Below are 15,246 nucleotides of genomic sequence, written 5' to 3'. Positions count from 1 at the left end.
GTGGTGATTAAAGAATTATCAGTTTAAAGTTACATGTGGCCGCAGCAATCCCCAATAACCCACTTAACCCTTTCGATACTAGCGCCGACTTCAGTCGGCATCTCCGGTAGTTAAAAAAATTTAAGATAAAAGCACTTTCGCGGAAATGTACCAGGTAATGAAAGGGTTAATGTAGATTCTCAGTATCCGTCTGGCCGGCGGCAGGCTACCGTCCGTCGAAACATTCTCCAATGGGTTTTATATGGTGACATTCACATTGTGCCGTCCGACGACCGTCTACCGTCACCATGTAAAACCCATTATACAGGGTGTGCGCGGGAATACTAAACAGCTGGATATCTCCTAATGTATTGGAGATAAAAAATATATGGCGTTGCATGTTTCGAGGAGGCCAAGTTATTAGCGCAGACGAATTTTTTTTCGACTATTATTTTAAAAGATACAATGGTAAAGTTCGGTTTTTGAATGAAACTATTTTTTTGAAGAGGTGAGTTGATAGTGTGTTCCAAGACAAATTCAATAAGCATTAATGTATACACTGGTTTTTGAGATATTGCGCTTGCAAATTGATTTTCACTGGAAGAAAACCCGCTGAAATAGCAAGGACCGGAGATGGTCTTGCTGGCGTCACCGGTGGCCCTGCCTGTTGAAACAGATACCTACCTGCCAAAGGTCTGAGTTAGGAATGGCAGGCCCAAAGGCTGGACAATTCTTTTCCGTCAGAAATGCTACTTACTAATGTTAATGTTTCAAAACGTCATAACATTTACTCAATTTCCTCATTCAGACTCAATTTTCAACTTCAATAGTCTTTTAATTCGCACTTGCTTCTACGCTCGAATGGCCGGTTCTTTTGGGAGGGATGCAAGTTCGATTGGTCCTAATGCAATCTGCTCCCTATAGTTTAGAAATTTGGCCTAGCAACTTTCACATTTCCTCACCTAACCAATCGAACTTGCATCACTCCCAAAAGAACCAGCCATCCGAGCGTAGAAGCAAGTGCGAATTAAAAGACTATTGAAGTTGAAAATTGAGTCTGAATGAGGAAATTGAGTAAATGTTATGACGTTTTGAAACATTAACATTAGTAAGTAGCATTTCTGACGGAAAAGAATTGTCCAGTCTTTGGGCCTGCCGTTTCTAACCCAAACCTTTGGCAGGTAGGTAGCTGTTTCAACAGGCAGGGCCACCGGTGACGCCAGCAAGACCGTCTCCGGTCCTTGCTATTTCAGCGGGTTTTCTTCCAGTGAAAATCAATTTGCAAGCGCAATATCTCAAAAACCAGTGTAAATCAAGTGTATACATTAATGCTTATTGAATTTGTCTTGGAACACACTATCAACTCACCTCCTCAAAAAAATAGTTTCATTCAAAATCCTGAACTTGACCATTGTATCTTTTAAAATAATAATCGAAAAAAAATCGTTTGCGCTAATAAATTGGCCCCCTTGAACCATGCAACGCCGTATATTTTTTTTTATCTCCAATACATTAGGAGATATACAGCTGTTCAGTCTTCTCGCAGACACTCTGTAGAATGTTTCGCCGGACGGTTGCCTGCCGCCGGCCAGACGGATAGGGAGAATCTACCTTTAAAGGGCTGCGCACACATATCAGTTCCGTGCCATTTCCGTATCCGTCGTGCCAGTGGTAAGAAGAAGAGGGGCGTAGAGGGTCTGGGTTAGGTGTAGAGGGTCTCTTCTTCTTACCACTGGCACGACGGATACGGAACTGACACGGAACGGATATGTGTGCGCAGACCTTAAGGGTTATAGCCGCCGAACTTGTCAAAACACACGTAGTAGCAATAAACTCATTAAGCCAACGGATATGGTAGTAATCAACGTCTTTTAACTTATCTTTAATTAATTTCAAGGCTATATTTCGATTATATTTTTGTTAGCATGTCCCTATGTATCTATTAAGATTGTAAAGTTTTTTTTTTTTTCAAAACATGAAAATGTAAATCCAGTATTTTGTTTATGATTTTCATATGGTAAGAACGACTTTTCCAGCTAGAAAAATTTATTCAGAACGACCAATGCTTCACGATTAAAGCACAATATGGCGGAGTCACTCTCTTTGATAATTTGTAGATAAATATTCCTTTACAGATCTTGTTTCCGCTAAAATACAAGAAATTGAGATCTTCAATATCTCATATTTTTCAAAGACAACTGATAATTCTTGACACTGCCCGTCTCTAAATTTACGTGAACTGTTTACATACAGTGTTCCTCGGATTATTAAAAGGCCATGGGCCCGGATCATCGGAAAAGACCTACACATCCCACAGTTTTGCTTGAGAAACTGTGATCCCGGGTAGGCTACCCGTATGTTTGGAATTTTGTTCAAACTAGAGTATGTTGTAGTCTTCGTGAAATTGTGGGGAGTTTAAGTCATCATTTTGTTGATTTCAAATTTGTTTAATAAATAAGAGGTTTGGGAATATTTCGATTTTTGCTCATTTTCGGGAAAATGGGTGGTACTTATGAATTTTTATCTCGGGAACTATATGTCAGATTTAGTTAATTCTTGCTTTATTTTACTCTGAGACATTCCATGCGAACTCGGACAGATTTCGGAGTAAGTTTTCGTAGATTACTGAAATTTGAATATGTTGTAGTATTTAGTGATATTTAAACGTACCTCAAAGGATTTTTCAACATTTTGAAAAATTACGATTTTACAGCTGTTTGAAGTTAAGTGCTAACTTTTTTTCAATACATTATAGCTATGGAAGTAGTAAACGGATGGAGATGAGCTTTACGGTGCTTATAGAGTAGACATTGAAGTTTTAAGAAAAAATTATTTCAGTTTAAAAAAAAAATTGAATAATTTTTGTGCATTTATTTTAAACAAATGCAGGTTTCAAACATCGGGCGCGATTTTAGAAATCTAAAAAAAGGAGAATATAGTTCTATCTTTTCCCTTGATGGACAAATTTTAAAAAATATGGACATTTTAAAATTGGCCCTGTAAAAATAGTCGAAAGTTGACGCTGCGTCGCCCAGCACCACGGTACTCGCAGCGGCCAAGCAGCTATACCTGATATTCTTATACAGGATTCTTGGAAATGGTAAGTATTTGAAAAAACTGATAGAGGCCATTTTCGAGAATCCTGTATAAGAATATCAGGTATAATCGCTGGGCGACGCACAGTGAGGTTGGAGAGGAAAAAAGTCTTAAAATGAAAGTTGTATTTTTATGTATCCATCACTATATCCTGAAAGCCAATAGACCAACGTATCTAACGTATATGACAGATATGTCATATTCATGTTAATTGCAAAGAAAAATTGATCTGAAGTTAACCTTTCGTATTCTAGCGGGAAACGTGTCAATATTCGTACGAGATTGTCGAATTTTTTCTGAATTCCTCTAGATATTTTTATTTTTTTACCGCATGTATTTCGAATGTGTATATCCTCAGCTTATTTGTGACATAAATATTTTTCGAAAATTCCTCACTGTAATTCCACTATACGACTTCAAACGAAGCTACCCAGTATTTCAAGTTTTCATTAACTCTTTTAGGTTTATAAACAAAGCTCCGCCTTCCTCCGGGCTCTAGATAGTACTAATTGAAAGCAGATACCATCTACTAACAGCCATAAAAAAAATTGGCTGCAACTATTTGCAACTTTGGCTGTTATTAATACATAATCACCCGAGTGCGCTGTGCACTTTTCGTTTCTTCGGTTTATTACTATTTCATTTATTAAAGATGCTTCAATTTTATTTATGTTGCTGTCCATATAACCGTTGGCTATTAACAAATAATATAGAAAAAAGTACTAAAAAATATTGAGAAACACCGAAGTTATGACATTTTTTCCGCGAATCCTATGTTACGTGCCCCACTGTGCGACGCAGCGTCAACTTTCGACAATTTTTCCAGGGCCAATTTTATAATGTCCATATTTTTTAAAATTTGTCCATCAAGGGAAAGGATAGAACTATATTTTCCTTTTTTTAGATTTTTAAAATCGCGCCCGATGTTAAAAACCTGCATTTGTTTAAAATAATTGCACAAAAATTGTTCAATTTTTTCTTTAAACTGAAATAATTTTTTCTTAAAACTTGAATGTCTTCTCTCTAAGCACCGTAAAGCTCATCTCCATCCGTTTACTACTTCCATAGCTATAATGTATTGAAAAAAGTTAGCACTTAACTTCAACAGCTGTAAAATCGTAATTTTTCAAAATTTTGAAAAATCCTTTGAGGTACGTTTAAATATCACTAAAGACTACAACATATTCAAATTTCAGCAATCTACGAAAACTTACTCCGAAATCTGTCTGAGTTCGCATGGAATGTCCCTCTAGAAGGATCGGCCTTGTTGAATAATTTTTCTTGTGGTTAAATATCATTTTTACAATAATGACAATTAAGAACAAAGTTTTACTTTACAAATTTCGGCTCAAGTTCGCAATTTTTAAAATCCGAAAATAATACTACGATATTGGCTGAAGAATTTTTTATATAATAAAGCTATCTCTTGTTGGTAATTTCCATATTCAACGGTGCTGTAAGCTATTAAAGACAGCGGTGCGCCTCGTTTCGGGTAGGCGAGTAAAATTCCAGACCCTTTATTTTTTAAACAAACTCGAAATCGTCAAAATGATGACTTAAACCCACCATAATTTCAGGAGGACTACAACATATTCTAGTTTGAACAAAAGACCAGACATGGAGGAAAAAATGTGATCGATTTGGCGTGGAATGACCCTAAAACCGTTGGGCCATTTTACATAAGAAAAAAATAATGGCTTCTGCTGCACAATTTTTTTTGTATTTTGTAAACTAGTGTAATCTGAAACACAAGTGGTGGATCAGATAACTATTACTGGACGAGGTGTCTGACAACCCCCATCCCCTTGGAATCAGGATATTTAGAACCTACCATGTGACTTGGCAAAATCAGTTGTGTACTTGTAAGGTCAGCTACATTCGACTTTACAAAATATTTGCTCTGTTACTTGAGATATTTCCCTGTAGAAATTGATGTTCATGTTGTAGGTACATATCATCACACTTTTACGTGATCTCATTGTGAATTTGTTCTACAAATTTTACAGCAATATAATATGACGCATACCTACGGTGTTCAATCGAAATTTTCCTCAAATCTAAATACCAAATTGTAAAATAGGACACTTCATTCTTTTATTGTCACACCTGACAGCCATTTTAATTTCTCTTTCGTGTTAAACTACTTTTAGTCCTAAGGAAAACAGTTTTTTCAACTTTATGCTTTGGTTTGCGTGAACCATAATTTGTTTAATTTGAAATCGTTTCAGTAGACGAACATTATGGTTGCTTACAAAGAGCAAAATAATGGGTTTAAACGCGGGAAGGGTCAGATACCTCGTCCAGTAATCAATCTCTGATTTAGAATGATTTGAATGCCGAAAGCATTAATGATTCATTGATGCTTCCATATATTCTAAAAATCAAACAATGTATGTATATAGTTTACGTAAATTTAGAGACGGGCAGAGTGGGAAATTATCAGTTATCTTTGAAAAATATGAGACGTTGAAGATCGAAATTTCTTGTACTTTAGCAAAAACAAGTTCTATCAGATATTCATCTACAAATTATTGAAGATAATGACTTCGCCATTTTTTTCTTTAGTCGTGAAGTAGTGGTCTTTCTGAATAAATTTTTCTAGCTGGAAAAGTCGTTCTTACCACATGAAAATCATAAACAAAATACTGGATTTACACTTTCATGTTTTGAAAAAAAAACAAACCTTACAATCTTAATAGGTACGTAGATCTGTGGGTCATGCTAACAAAAATGTAATAGAAATATATGCGTGAAACTGCTTAAAGATAAGTTAAAGGACGATGACTGCTGCTATATCCATTGGCTTCATGAGTTTATTGCTGCTACGTGTGTTTTGACAAGTTCGGCGGCTTTAGGGGGGGGGGGGGGACCACTGTAACAGTCTGAAAGGTAAGGATGTTTTCAGAATTGTTTTCAACCAAACAACGCAAACAAATCAATGTATTGCTTGGTATAATTAATATGTATGTACTGAATAGAAAAAATTTGTTTCAATCAAGTACTTGTTGTCAAAATGTGCGCTGCGGCAAAATTTTTCTCTGGCGTTGACAGTGTTATTGCCATATGGTTAATCCGAATTCAAAACTACAAAAATATTCAGAAACTAGAAGCCTACGTCTATTACAGGACGTACAGAAAAGTTCATATCGAAAAAGTAACAAAATAACGAAAAATATTGTTAAGAAAAATAGAAGGAGGGCCGTTAATTAAAAAAACCTCAGCGTCATGCAATGGAGACGGGTATTTCGTACAATAAATGACCTCACTCATTTCAATTAGATATATTAGTCTTCATAAAATTTGGAGAGAGCATTCTTGAACCGCGAGTCTTTCAGAAAATAAAAAAATCGATGTTTCCGATTTCTTACAGTGTTTCCCCCCCTTAAGTAGGTTATTGCGGCCGCTGCGGCCCTGTGTAAGTTTAAACTAATAATTCTTTAGTATGTATAGATGTAATTACTTGGCGATTTATATAATCTTCTATTATCTCATTATGGTTCCAGCGCTCCAAAGGAAAATTGATTTCTTTTTACCAATTCGGTAAAAATTAACATTGAAAGAAAGAATTAGTTTTTTCGATTTTCGGGTATGTTCCGGCTCAAATCATTCAGCTTATATGTATAGTGCCTCTACGAGCTATAGTGACTTAGGTGTGAGGCCACTTCGCGGGGTCTTAACCGATATCCTGCTGGGTATGGGCCGCTAAACGTGACCTCTTGCAGGACTGTGTTTAGGGAAGACCAGGACAAAACCGGGGCCCTAAAGATTAAGTGTTACAATTTCGATTTTAATAAAATAAAAAAGAAATTGATTATCATTATTAAAAGACATCAATTAAGCTTTGCTACTGGCTATTAAAAATTGTCTCATTGTTAGCACATATTAAATACAAATCCATTGTAGTAAAGTATATGTACAGCATTAGAACAGTTGCAATATAAATTATTTTATATTAACAACTTATTTTAAATTGAAATCACTGCATGCTTCAGGTAATTTTGGAGATTTTACCCTTTAGGACCCCGGTTTTGTCCTGGTCTTCCCTAAACACAGTCCTGCAAGAGGGAGTAGGAGGCACGTTTGGCGGCCCGTACCCAGCAGGGTATCGATTAAGACCCTACTGAGTGACCTCACACCTAAGTCACTATAGCTCGTAGAGGCACTATACAACAGGGTGATTCTCTCGCAGCGCCTGTCAAAGAGATGCCGCCTGGTACCACGTAGCGAGGTCAATCCCCCCCCCCCGCGGGGCCTCACCAACTTTTATCGCTTTCGACCCTCGAAGGGGTTGGGGTGCCTATTAAGAAATGAGAAATCTTCGAGTTTCGCATTTTTCACCAGATCTTTGCAAAAGCGATGCCAATCGATTCCTTATGTTTCGCCGATGCAAATGACACCAAGAACAACGCAATTCGGATCATAATAAAGGAAATTACATGAAAAATTGATTTGCATAATTTCAAACTAACTTCGTTGAAAATAGTCCGTTTTACATGACATTTGGTATGGTTTTCATCGGAAAAACACAAGGAATCCATCGGTGTCACTGCCATATCGATACGATAAAGAATAAAGAATTATATTATTTCTGAAACAGGTATGAATCCTCAGCCGACCGCAGCAAATTAAGGTCCGCGCCCCGCCGTCCTGGGTGAAAATGTGAAATATTCATTTCAGCGTATTAAGAAATTCATTATTCTTTATCATATCGATATGGAAGTGACACCAATGGATTCCTGAAGTTCTCCCGATTAAAATCATACCAAATGTCACGCAAATCGGATTATTTTTACACAAACAATTTGTATTCTTTATGTAAAAGTAGTCCGATTTAAATCACGTTCGGTATGATTTTTATCAGAAAAATATAAAGAATCCAATGGTGGCACTGCCATATCGATATGATAAAGAATAATGAATTTCTTAATACGCTGAAATAGATATTTCACATTTTCACCCTGGGCTACGGGGCGCCCACCTCGATTTGCTGCGGTCGACCGAGGATTCATACCTGTTTCAGAAATAATATAATTCTTTATTCTTTATCGTATCGGTCTGGAAGTGACACCGATAGATTCCTTGTGTTTTTCCGATGAAAACCATACCAAATGTCATGTAAATCGGACTAGTTTCAACGAAGATAGCTTGAAATGATGCAAATCAATTTTTCATGTAATTTCCTTCATTATGCTCCGAAATGCGTCGTTCTTGGTGTCAGTTTCATCGGCGAAACATAAGGAATCGATTGGCACCATTTTCGCAGAGATCTGATGAGAAATGCGGAAACGGGACATTTCGCACTTCTTAATAGGTACTTCAACCCCTTCGAGGGTCGAAAGCCCTAAAATTCGGTGAGACAATGCGGGGTTTGTCCTGGCCACGGGGTTTAGGCGGCATCTCTTTGAGTCCAGTGGCTGCAGGATCACCCTGTAGCACGAAATTTTCCTTTGCAGTTTAGCTTTTGCTAAAGAGATCTGTTTATCTCACGGATTGTTTGCAATAAAGAACCATTGCGTATTATGTGTTTGGCATTACTTGTAAGTACATATCACGTACCTTTATATTCCAAATTTCTAATACTTTTCTACATTTCTATATTTATTATTTTATAGAACCGTTACGGTACCACGTGGTAACACTTATGTATATATAGCTTTATGGCTCCGCATAGCAAAGGTTTAGACGCGCCAAATTAGAATTGTCAAGCAAAGCAATCAAAACTACGAACAAAAGCTTTTCAATGACTATTACTTAGTGACGTCCATTAAATAAATATTGATTTCGATTGCTTTGCAATTAAAATACCGTTACCATGTAAAACGCTCCTTCTTAATGAGCGAGGAACCAATCAAATGATTCGTTACATTATTAATTAAGAAACTATTTGTATAATTGGATATTTGTATTAACAAAAGCATGTTAAATTTTAATCCTGAATAAGGGCGTCGTTGTACAATCACTCGTTCGTTAGCATCCAATGTAGCCAGACGTGTTGTCTGTATAGGTACTTTTTGTTTGTAATAGAAAAGTAAAACCATGTTATAACAGAAATTAGTCTCAATTTGTTCGTTCAAATCCCTCGCGAATCACCTCTCGAATCACCTTTCCCTCTTAAAATCCCCGCGTAAAATCCATCACGTAACAAAGCAATTCCCTGCAATCCAATTTAACCGACGGCCAAACGTAACGCTGGATTACCAATTTGATCGGCGTTTTACTCCCAGCATGAGACAAACCATGTAGAATATTGAACACAGCACGACGGAAGGGGACCGTAACGTAAGGATGGACTCTGCCCGTTGAAACGTCGCACCACAACTTCAAGGTACGTCCAGGAACTGGTACCTGCTCCAGCGTCAACCCAGAATCCTTCTGTAAAAAATCCTGGAGAGAAACGAGGAGCTGCAGCATCCTGTCCGCCATTAAGTCCATAGAACTTGGTTGCACTGTTGTGTCCAGGGCGCGAGGTCTCAGCGACCACGGGCCGTCCGGGTATGGTCTCGTAAATGGCGTCCGCTACACAGCCACTTTGTCCAACACCGTGTCTTTTTGAGTCGCTAATATAGCTTGCACATTCACTGGTAAACGACCCAACCAAAGCGTCCTGAACAACGGCTCCGTCACGTACGACCCCGCCAAGCTCCTCAGGTGGCGTAAGAATTGGGAGGGCTTTTGATCGCCCATTTCTTCGCGCTCCAACAATTGGCGGGTCTTCTGTTCTTCCGATACACCCACGCGACTAATCAGCTCCGCCTTCAATTTCTCATAAAGACCTGTGTCTGGAGGATTTAATAACACTAATCATTTGCACATTCTTCGATCGGTGATAGATCAGTTCGATGAGCGTTTCATTGACTTCGATTCGCTCAGAAATGATCTAATTCTCTTTGAGAATCCCCTTGCCGCAAAAATCAAGGAACAAGCCCTCGAGCATCAAGAAGAACTGTGCGATCTTCAGCACGACATTTCTTTGGTGATAGTACCCCCATGGGTGATGTGATTTTGCCATTGCCTTCGAAAATCGGCCGCTGCGTTCACTTAAATCCCATGCCTGCTGTAGAGCATTCTCGAGAAATGCTTCACTAAATTCGGCACTGCTCGTGCTTCACTAAAATCGTCACTGCAAGGCTTCCTTTTGCCATACATAAATGTTCCATACACCAAAAGCTTTCTGGAGAAATGCTGTCTATAACGGTGAAAACCGCATCATATTCAGTTCAGTGGTATAGAAGCCTTTGCGGAACAAACATTACGGAAATACATACATTTTTTAATTTTTATATATATATAGATTATGCACCTCTTCTATCTGTGTTGCGCAAACCAAAAAAACTAAAGATTGTGCGAACTTTCCTGAAATTTTGAAACAATTTCGAAACTCGTTAAGGATACTTCTTAATCCTTTTGGTGCTGATATGCAGAAATCCCTGGTCGCCGGCAACTTGTCGCAAAGTGCGTAACGGGGCTTAACCATACTTGCTGATTGCTGGATACTAGGGTGGCTCTTATTTACTCTTGGTAATTTTTTTTCAAGATTTTCTTCGGGGTACCCTTCAGGATAGTTCCAAATAATTAAAAAAAAATCCATGTAAAGGTTGAGCTCGATCGGATAATGGGAAAGGGTGCCCCTGGGCCCTTAAACATTTAAATCATTATTTAACAGCTCGCGAAGTCGATTTTATATAATATCCTCCAAGTTATTGATTAAATAAAAAAATATATCAAACAAAAGTTGTAGATCCGGACAAGGACTATTTATACAAAGGAAAAATCTCAATGGTACAATGAAAAAATGTATTAAATAATATTAGGCAGATATATTTTTATACAAATAAATATTTTAATACGAATAAATATTTTATTCAAAATACTTGGCGCTGCGAAACCGAAGAAATGCTAATTATTTTTACAGACCTGAATGAGTATACGCTGAGCAGGCTGAGCGCGCACGAATATTCTGATGTGGACGGGTGAAACGGTAGCCAGGACTGCATGTTTCTACGTCAGAAAGGGTGAGCGTGAACGCATATGCTAGTGTGGACGTGTCATTCGTGTGACTCGGCTCATGCGATCCGACGCGCGAATGCCGGCGAAGGCACATGGTCTGAGGCGACCGTTGTCGGTTTTCTTACGCACATCAAAGGGAATTTGGAGTGCATTGCGTTCAGTGTGGAAGATAGAAGCAGATGTGATACATTTCTAAAATCCTCGTTGTCTCGGATTTTCATGATATTGAAATATATGGTAGTCCATATGAAATTATGGAGGGTTACAGAAATTAATTTTAATGACCAAAATTATTGAAGGTATGGACTTGCGTCTTTTTTTTTTAATAAAAAGAAATTAAATTAAATTACGAAGAAAACAAGCCTAACCTGAGCCAAATCCTTACACAAATAAGGAAGTTATGGATGATACAGCGGGAGTGCCTATTTTCAACTTTTTCCCTATTTTTGCATTTCTTCCTGCTTCTTGACGAATTACGTATTTACGTTTTCAATGAAAACAAATTTAAATGTATTTTATTTTTTTTTATTTTATTTTTGATACGCAATTTTGGCTCATTCTGTTTCTTTTGTCCAATTGGGTATAAATTAGAGCCCGCAAAGGCATTTCCTTCTTCTTCGCTGTTGCGAGAGAGAGGACGAAGAGATAAGACCAACGGCCGCTCTCGGACAGCTTAGGGACTCCGGCAGGAGAGTTCGACGATAATACCTGGACACCTGCTGGAGGGAGTACGCACTACAGTCTGTTTCTGGACGCTCAACCGATATGGAGAGTACGGCGATAATACCTGGACGCCTATCGGTCGAGAGAGTACAGAGCATCTCGTTTGAACCTTTTTTTTTTTTTTTTCGTGGAGAAATCCCTATCGGATACCCCGCCCCCCGGGGGAGGGACGGGGTTATGTGAGGCTTGCACCCACTAAAACTCCACGGTGGTCTTCCTCGGGCGCGGAGTCGCGCGCACGAGGGGAGGGACTTTACGCGGGAGCAAACTAGCGATACATCCGCTTGCCCCCCCCTCAGCGCAAAGGCGAACTCCGCGCTCAACAACCCCGCGCGATGACGGCGGGGCCTTCCCGAAAAATCTCGTTTGAACCTAACCCAGACCGTTCGATATGGAGAGTTCGGCGACAATACCCGGACGCCAATCGAACAGGAGAGTACAGAATAACTCCTGGACACCTAATTAGAATAAAGTCAAGTGCCGTCGGCACAGTAGAATCTTGTAAAATTGTACAAACACAGCGAGACGCAACGTCGGTATTTCGAAATTTGTAGCCCTGTCCTATCCACCAAACCATGTATTCCTACCTAATCCGAATAAACCTTGTCTGTCCAGAATTTATCCTTATTATTATCCTGGAAGGCTAGACCTTTGATTTAAGAGTCGTCGCAATCAAATCGGGCAACTCTAACGCGAGATATGGCCAAAAACGTCGTGTTTTCTTCTTAAAAAATTACCAAAATATTCATCGGGCAATATCTCGAAAACGTATCCATAGGATGTCGTTTCATGTCGATTTTTGAGTTTAGGGGGCCACCTTACATAAGAATTTCATAGCGGAGTCAAGATCAAGAAATGACTGTAAACTAGTGTTATCAAAGAAGTCAGATTAACTTTCAGATTGTCCTCGTTTTGGCTCAAATCCCTAAAATTTCAAGTTATTCAAAAAGGTTCCGAGTTCATGAAAATATTGTTTTTTTTTTTTGTAAATTTCGAAATAACCCAAATTAAATGAGAATTTCTTGTACATTTGATGCCACAGCAACATCAGCAGCAGCAAACTTCTTAAACAACCAAGATGGTTTCGATGAACCGAGACGACACCGGGTAGTGAAGCTAGGTTACAATAAACTCTCGCTATGAGGTCATCTCACATTCTCAACTATATATGCGTTAAGCGGTCGTCGCTATCCCCATCACTTCTTGGAATCATTCGGTCGAGTGTGAGAGAACCCGTGAGCGAGTAACAGGTGACGAATGAGTCGACGCGACGTACAGCTACCTCCGCGAGGTGGGTTCTGGGCCACTTGTTCCGTTAGGAAAGTGGGCGAGGACTGCGAGGAGTTGCATTTTTGGATGCTTTGAAGTGCCGATAGGCCATTCCTGTCGTTCCGAAACCAGTCACGGGTATTTCTTTGCTTCATTGACGCAACAAATATAGTCCTGGGTAAAAAAGGTAGAATCCACCAACGGAAGAAAGTTGAACTTTCTTAAGTTTTTTACTAAAATTTTGAAAGTTAAGACCCTTGGTGCACACAGAAGAAATTATCCGATCGAGCTGAATTTTTGTAAACGTTTTATTGAGCTAAGTAGGCAACTTTTCCGCATATTAGAATTTGAGCATCGAAAAAAGTTTATTTCACTCCACCCTAGTATAAAATGAAATCAAAATATTAGAAAAACATCTATCCGACCTACACATATGAGGCATAGTACGTCATACTTTTCAGGAGGGAGTCATCATTTCCGCACTCCATTGTGCCGATTGTAGCATATCACGAAAACAATAATATGAATAAGACATAGTATGAAAATTTGCAACATTGTTTCCCACCATCTACAATGTAGATTCTACATATACACATGATTCATAACATCCAGCGCGGTCAGAGAGTAATTAATATTACACTATTACATTAATACTAGAGAGGCTACGCCCCCCTGTCGATTTCGGCGCTAAACCCACCTTCACAACATGGATTTTAAATTCGAACAGTATTCCATTAAATCTGGATAAATGTAGAAAAGAAGGACACCAAACACCTATCTGTATGATTCACAACATCCCCACTTTAAAGCGTTACAAAAAATGTGACATTTTAAGCGTTACAGACAACGTGACATGAAATCGTCACTTACGATTTTATAGATATAGAGTAGAATAGTATTGGCATCAGGATTAATATTATTATTTGTATTATTATCATCATCGGTATTATTATTATAGTCAGTATTATTATTATCATCAGTATTATTGATACCATCAGTATTATTATTACCATCAGTATTATTATTAGATATTATTTCTTATCAACATTTTTTCTGTATTATGGCAATTAATATTTGTTTATTTAGTTTAAATGTAATAGTTATCTACTGCATTTTAATTAACTAACTTGTATTAATAGAGGAAGTGCAGCATATTTATCTAATAAACTACTAACGCTATTTAATTTGTAACGCCGAAGATAATAGGGGCTAATGACCTATTAACTAATGATATTTATGAATGAATCGCCATTTTGACATTTTCGACTTAATCTGCAGAATTAAAAAACGTCAATATGCAAAACATTTTCAGCAAAACTTTAAAGTTACAAACTTAATCTACCCATTTGCACGTTCCTTCTATGTTTACGTGTCAGTTTTGCGATAATTTCGTGAATTCAAAGGGTGAGATGAAATTTTAGGTTTCAATGCCATGTTGCTAATTCGGAATACCGAAAGTGAAGGTAATTTGGAATATTCCAAAGCTTGTTAAAATATTTCAAAACTGGTTAATAAACTCGTTTCGGAACCAAGGGTTCACAATTTGTTTTTTTATCCCTAAAGAAAATTTCGAAGAATTACTGTATGACATTTTAGCAAATTTAATCCCCGACAAAACGAGCAAAAAAAGGTAAAAATGGATTAAGAATTCACTCAGATACGGAATTTTGTCCACAAAAAGGCACTTTGGGCGGTATCGCCAACTAAACAAAATCGGATTGACACCGAAATAGCAAATAGTTGCAGTTAATTCCATTCTGAATTTGTTTATTACAGTCTTATCCACATTCCAAATGTAAAAAATGTGGATCGGGAAGATTCGATAAAGTTTTATTTACTAATAAATCAAAATAAAAACGTAAAATAATAAATCACGGTTGTACTAAACTCGGTAAACATTCCAAATTTTCGGGCATTTTTTTATATATATAAGCTTATTTAAACCACTAGAGGGTTTATACAGCTTTACATGATTTACACGCTTGTTACATACATATTTTTATATTTTTTAACAAAAAAATTTCCCCGGTCTGAACGGTACCTGCCGCACCCTTTTATGGGTCTGTTATAATCTATGTCTCTAAACGTTAAGGCCGCATTTTTGGAAGAAGTCGCATATTATTTGCAACGCCTGTATGTCCAGAGTAGCGAGAAACATTTTAATATCGTACG

General features: G+C 37.9%; 1 protein-coding gene across 2 annotated transcripts in view; it reads left to right on the top strand.

Moving 5' to 3' along the window:
- LOC143371518 (acyl-CoA Delta-9 desaturase-like) overlaps positions 1 to 15,246 on the top strand; it is a 31,676-nt gene that overhangs the window by 4,667 nt on the left and 11,763 nt on the right. The window lies entirely within an intron of this gene.

This window comes from Andrena cerasifolii, chromosome 7, assembly GCF_050908995.1.
Source record: "Andrena cerasifolii isolate SP2316 chromosome 7, iyAndCera1_principal, whole genome shotgun sequence".
Lineage (NCBI taxonomy): Eukaryota > Metazoa > Arthropoda > Insecta > Hymenoptera > Andrenidae > Andrena > Andrena cerasifolii.
This window is presented reverse-complemented; position numbering and strand designations above follow the sequence as displayed.